The 6,829-nt window shown below is 34.0% G+C and overlaps 1 protein-coding gene and 1 pseudogene across 4 annotated transcripts in view; both read right to left on the bottom strand.

Annotated features, from left to right (window-relative positions):
- The window catches only part of GPD2 (glycerol-3-phosphate dehydrogenase 2), a 162,680-nt gene that overhangs the window by 94,072 nt on the left and 61,779 nt on the right, over positions 1-6,829 (bottom strand). The gene's annotated exons all lie outside the window — the stretch shown is intronic.
- On the bottom strand, positions 5,746-6,025 carry LOC114008740 (small nuclear ribonucleoprotein G pseudogene; annotated as a pseudogene).

Consider the following 6,829-nt stretch of genomic DNA (forward strand, 5'->3'; position numbering starts at 1 on the left):
CAAACTTTAAAAATAATAATAATAATAAATTGGATAAAAATAAATCATTATTTCTAAGAAGAATAAAGCCAACTTGAAACCTACCATACACTCGGCTTCATCCCATCTCTAAGCAAGCTGAAATTGTCCCTTCTAGCTGGGGCAAGGGGTCTGAATTAAACACAGCTCTTCACAGCTTTTGTTTTCTTCTGACCTAAGTCCAAATGTCTAGCTACTTCCAACGAAAGCAATTCATGGATCAAGACAGTTGGATGAGTACAGAGGAATAATTATAATCTAAGGGGAGAAATGGTACGACATTTAACTTTCACAACATGAAATAGAACAGAAGTATATTTTAATACTTTTTACTGATGATCTTATTATGCATGAAAACATGCTCACTATAATAAATGCAGAGAAGCAAAGAGAACAAAATAAAACTCTCCTGTAATCACACCACTGAGAGATAACCACAGTTGACATTTGGGTGTTTAAACATTCACATTTTCCATGTATTCATGTATATAATCACATATGTACACTTCTACAAAATTAGGATTACAGTATATCATCGATACAACTTTTCATTTAACACTATGCACTGTAAATATTTCCTATAGTTTCATTTTTAATGCATGGATAATATTACATTAAGTATTTACAATGATTTATTTATTCAATTTCTTATTTTGAATCTCAGTTATTTCATTTTTTTCTTTATTATACTATTATACATAGTACATATCCAAACTCCCTGTATCTTTAATTATTTCCCTAGGGCAAATTTTCTGAAATGTCATGATTAGGATATTTTTAAAGAGAAAGGTAAGAACAATCCTAAGAAATAACTACCAGAGGCACCAAGTAATAGCACACAAATCAGAAAATTTAAGACACTTTGTACATTAGCACCATAAGCACAGGTACTAAGGCCACATATGCCAAGAAGGAAAAATAATATAGTTTAAAGAAAGGTGAGTTTATCTTTCTTTAGAAAAGCTTTGGGCACTTAAGATTTCAGACAACCATTGCCATCAATAAGAAAAGGAAATAACCCAAAGGCTGAACATGTTATATGAAGGGTCAATTTCTCTAAAAAACAACATTCTGTAAACCTGCAAATTCTGTATTAACAAATCCTGACTTGTTAGTACTCCAGATGGGGATCCTATGGTCTGGTCTGGCATTTTGCTAACAGTGAACATCACCATTTGTTAGAGATGCATACTATGACAACGTTATTTAATACCTATTTCTATGTTTTTATTAAGAAATAGATAAACTGTTAATAAAGATACTATGTTATGTAAGGACATATTATTATATTTTGTGTTCCCTAAGTACACATCTAATTATGAAGTCACAGAACTCTGTTTAGTTATAACATTAATCAAAATAATACAATTTCAGAGAGTAGGGGAGTTGCTACTGTTGTTTTCCCATTATACCTGATTATTATAAAACTAGCTACTGTTCAAAGAGTAGAAGAATTATCCAAACAATATAGAAAAATGAACGAGAAAATAATAAAAAAATCACTAGTTACGAATTCCAGAGTTAATCAATATTAGCTATTTAAAATGTCTCATGTATTTTTTGTCAGAAACATTTTATGCCTATAAAAGTATATAACCTGTATATCTTTTTGTTTTAAAAGCAAATAAACTTACCATTCATTCTTCACAACTTACTTTTTCAACTTCCAACACATCTTAGCCATTTTCCCTATAAATACTTACATGTCCACCTCTTTCCAGCAACTGAATATACCCCAATTTATTAAATGAGACCTCAACTTTTTGCTATTATAAATATTGCTATAAATAAAACTTTAATCAATATGGCATTGTAAGGTTGGCCTTGAACTTTTCCTCTTCTCCAAACACAGAAAAAGTCCTATTTTTTTAAAGGGACACGGCTGAATCAAACATAAGATAAACACTCCATGGACCAGACAGAAACATAATGAAGAAACAGCAGAGTGTTCCACCCAAAAACGTGTCTTGCTGGGCTTGTGTTCTAGAAATAGGCAAAGGCAACCAGAATTTCAGATCCTGAAAGGTAAGAGGACTGTAACTCTCCTTTGTGAGGAGAGGTAAAGACGGAAGAGGAGTCCTTGAATGTTGGAACTGAAAAAGGGCTCCACTTTTTGCACAAGGAGCTTGAGTGGCTTTTCCTAATCCCTGTCTGAGAACAGAGACTACCTGCCAGGACATACTCAGGAAGCCGACAGACAGACAGTCTCGATACTAGCACCAGAGCCAAGGCAAAGCGCGGTTCAACATTTGGCCAGCAGGGTCCCAAAAACCACACAGGGCAGAAACCTCGATCTGATTGCAGAAAAAGTTCCTAATGGAGCTTGAAGATAGAGCAACTGTATCTCCAGAGTTGAGGGTGTGGAAACAGTGCAATTCAAAATCGATCTAAGTAGAGGACAGGAAATAGAGAAAAGAAAGGAGAAACACAAAAAGATGGCTGAAAAACACAAAATAAACACACACAGAATCAAAATAAATATAAGTGGATTAAACTCACCTATTAAAATATAGTCTATGAGATATAAAAATAAAAATAAATAAATGGAATGTAACCATATACCACTTATTACAGATGTACAAAGCAAAAGGGTATAGAAAAAGTAAAAACAATCTGAAGTAGACTGTCATAAATATTTTTCAAATTTTTTTACTTTATTTTGCCACAGATAACTTAAATTTTCTGAAATCAAAGCAGGTTTTTCCTTTATGACTTTTTGATATTATGCTTAAAAACATATTTCCTACTTTTTTTTTTAATTTGCACACACCTTTTCTAATAGCTTTTTTTTGGTTTCTAATTGTTAAATCTTTCACTTACATAGAGTATGATAAACAGAATGTGTGTGTGTGTGTGTGTGTGTGTGTGTGTGTGTGTATAAAGCACACAGATATTTATTCATGCAAACATACTCACAAGCATAAACATAAATTGGGGAGAGTGGATATCCCAACATCATTTATTAAGTAGCAAATAAAGACAGACTTGAAATGCTGCCTTTGCCATATTCTAAATGTCACATATTTACATTTATTTCTAGACCCTTACTTTTTTCCCACTGATCTATTTCTTTTCCAAACTATTTTAATCATAGAAGCTTTAGAATGCACTTATGTTAAATTTCCAGATCAATTTTAAGAATTTGGAATCTAGTCTAATGTCCAGCAAACAACAAACTTTCATCTGTTGAAATTCTACCAAAAGAAATGGGATTTTCTCCCACCCTCATAACAAGGAGGGGCAGTTTATTGAGGAGTGGATATATGAATTTTCAGAATACACTGTCTCCAAGTATCTCATTTTTCTGCATTTTTTTTGCAATGCACACACCTCTCTTACTCAAACCTTTACTTAGGAAGAATAGTGATTACGATCTTCCATTTTTGCCTGAGAAATTTGAGGTTCTCTGTAAGATCAAGACACTTGTCAAAGGTCATGAAACAGGTAAGCAATAAAACCAAAATATGACCCCAATTCATTCTAATTCCATAACCCGTGTCCTTAATCATTCTGCTTATCCTGCCTTAGACCTGAAGGATTTATAAGAATTCCAGAATTACTAGCCAGATACCACTTATAAACTAAAATATATACCTATTTCTAAGCAAGACAGCTACAGTTAATGTATTATTCCAGCAAGAAGCAGTCTTCTCTGGAATTTGAACTGAAGCCATAAAGGTTATTTTATTAAGAATAATTTTATTTATTCATTCATTTATTTTAATTGGACCAGAGAGAGACACAGAGAGGGAGAGAGAGAAAGTGAGAAAGCAAGCCAGCAGGTCCAGGACTCAAACCGTGATAGCCATGTGGGAATGTTCAGCATCTTAACCACCACACCACCTGCTGGTCCCACATAACAGTTATGTTTTATCAATCAGGTTTTAATCCAAAAATGTAATAAGTGACCCTCGATATATGCAGGTAAAGTCACATAAAAGAACATAAAGAACTAATGAAAACACCTTGGAGAATCCTGTGGCAGTTAATGTATTTATCGGTCTCCTCGTTTCAGCTCCCTTTAGGAGCAAAGGGTCCCCAAGTGGACTTCAGAGCTATGCTTCTGTCCAGGAACTGGACACAGAGGTGTTAAATAGTGAAGCAATTTCTATTGATCCTAGAGACGTGCAGGAGAACGTGAGGAGAATCGGGTATATTATGTTTATAAAATAATATTCCCAAATGAAACAAATGAAAATTGATTCCTGGGAAAATGGGGATGAGAAGAAGGCACATAAATGTTCATTATGAAGGCTCCATGACGTTCTGTCCTCCCTTTTCAGTCTTTGTTTATCCATGACCGAAACTGCATTTGGGCATAGTATTTTATCGAAAAGCTTGTGCAAACATTTTTATCCAAGCCCTTTAACATCTAGTGGTTCTCCCCAAAACTTTGATGTCCTGAAAAATCTAATTATTACTAGTAACTTTAAAATATCACAGTAATTTATTTTTGTCAAATGTGACTAAAGATTAATGGATACAATCAGGAATAATTTGGTAAAAACATATCAAATGCAGAGAAAGCAAAATTTGTTGTTAAGTGAAGCATCAAATATAATAAAAGAGCAAATTCCATGAATGAACAGCAACAATGCACAATTCATTAACCAAATGCCCATGATTATTTCACACTTCAGAGGGCCACTGATAGGATCAGAAATTGTAGTAAAAGGATAAATACAGATTACCTTCAGAATCTTTTTATACATTTTAATTATGAACATTACCCCCAGAGGGCTACCAGCATAATAAAAGAAATACAAACTAAGGTTACTTGTCCATCCCTTTTGTATATCGTAATTCTCTGTCTATATAAAGTAAGACATTTAGTCAATTATTTTAAGATAGAAAACAATATGCCAAGAAACGTTAAAAGTACATAATGTTCTTAGATTTTTTAAATTACACGACTTAGTTACTAAGTATAAAAATAAAGCATCCGATGGACATTCAGTCTCTAGAAACTCTTACCCATTTGAAATCATCAGCAGCAGCAGCAGCACTCTCATCCACAATCATCTGCTTTTACACTAGCTAAGGCCCTGATCACTACTGAAAACTTTCACGGCCCAAAGAAAAACGTACTTGTTCAACAAATATTAACAAACTATAAGCTCCTTGAAGGCAATGTCACATCTTACTGGTCTTTGTATTCTCAAAAGTGGTTTAGCACTTGACTCACAAATAGTACTGTTTTAAATTAAAAAAAAAAAAAAAGAAGAAGAAGAAGAAGAAGAACCTCAAAACAAAAACCTAAAAAATCATTAATGAAAATATTCTTAAAATGAGTTTTTCTCTTTTTTTTACAATGAGTTTTATTAAATTCATTAAATAAATTAAATACAATTTTGCCATTAAAAAGAAGGGAGATTATATACATGCAAACATTGAATATACTGATACTTGAAAGAAATATACTGCAAAAGGGCAACTATATAATAGTCCTACCATGTTTTTAAAAAGATAGAAAAACAGAAAGTGCACAAAAGCAAGCCTAGGAGAGATTTCCAAAAAGAGGAGAGGAGTAAGAGGCCCTGCATGACTGCCTTAGTCCTCCTGCACTCCCAGTCCTTCCAGCCACCCTAGCTTGTCTAGCGAAGCCTGGTTTTACAACTTCCCTTCCCTCTCCCATCAGCTCTAAGTCCACATTTGAGCAATTTCATCTACGTTCAGAAAATCATTTTTCATTTTCTCCTTTTTTTTTCTTTTTACTTAAGTTTATTATGAAAATGTACATGACCTGATTTTTACATCATGGTAAAAACGGGCCTGTTGACAAGGGGACATGGGTTTTCCTGTTGAAGAGCCATTATACTCGTTTCAAGGCTTCTAACATGATGATACTGTTTCCTCGTATTACCACCATTCCAGTAGTGTTCTGTTGCCCACTAGTTGCCATCTCCACACATTCGTCTATCACAAGATTCATAAATGGATCAAATCCCCACAATATTCCTTGGACATGTCTACCACCATTTAATTTTAATGATAATTTCTTGTCCATAAATTTTTTTCAATTCGGGAGGGTGAGCTTTGCTCATGGTACCAACTCGGCGGGCTCAGAGATTCATTTTCATTTCTCCTTCTATCATTAATATCCAATGAATTCTCAATTCCAGATTCTTTTTTAAGAATTATTTAATTTTATTTATTTATTTATTTTAATTTGACTAGAGAGAGAGATAGAGAGGAAATGTGAGAAAGCAAGCCACCAGGTCCAGGACTTGAACCACGCACAATTGGCCATGTGGGAGTCAGTGCCCTAACCAACATACAGCCCCTCAGTTCCAGATTCTACCATAGAATTTTCTTTGCCTCTACCCTTAGCAATATCCTCCCCACTCCCCACACTCACATGAACATATATGTCCTACATGGATAACAACTTCACATTTTCTAACCTCAGCAAACAATTCCTACCACCATCACATTCTCCATAAGATAATTGTAAACTTTTTCTACAGTAAGGTCCCTTTCCCTTGTATAAGCAGGACATCACGCTTTGCTTCTCTGTGTTTAAAAATGGCTCTTCATACTCACACATACTCTCTATTGTATATCATATTTTCCCATTGTTTGTCTCAAAAAAACAAGTCTCTTATCTTCTTGTAAAACTAAGATAAATCTTTGACATCTCTTTCCTTATATTTTCAAAAGCCCTTGTTCTATATGTTTGCTTTCTATTTCTTATATATTACTGTTCTCCCCATGCACTGGCTTTTTCTTCTAAGTATAAAGGAATATTAAGATTGCTCCTATCTTTAAAAAAGAAAAAAGGCAAAGAAAAGGCGGGGGGGGGGGTCCCCTG

This window comes from Tupaia chinensis, unplaced genomic scaffold (assembly GCF_000334495.1).
Source record: "Tupaia chinensis unplaced genomic scaffold, TupChi_1.0 Scaffold000380_1, whole genome shotgun sequence".
Lineage (NCBI taxonomy): Eukaryota > Metazoa > Chordata > Mammalia > Scandentia > Tupaiidae > Tupaia > Tupaia belangeri.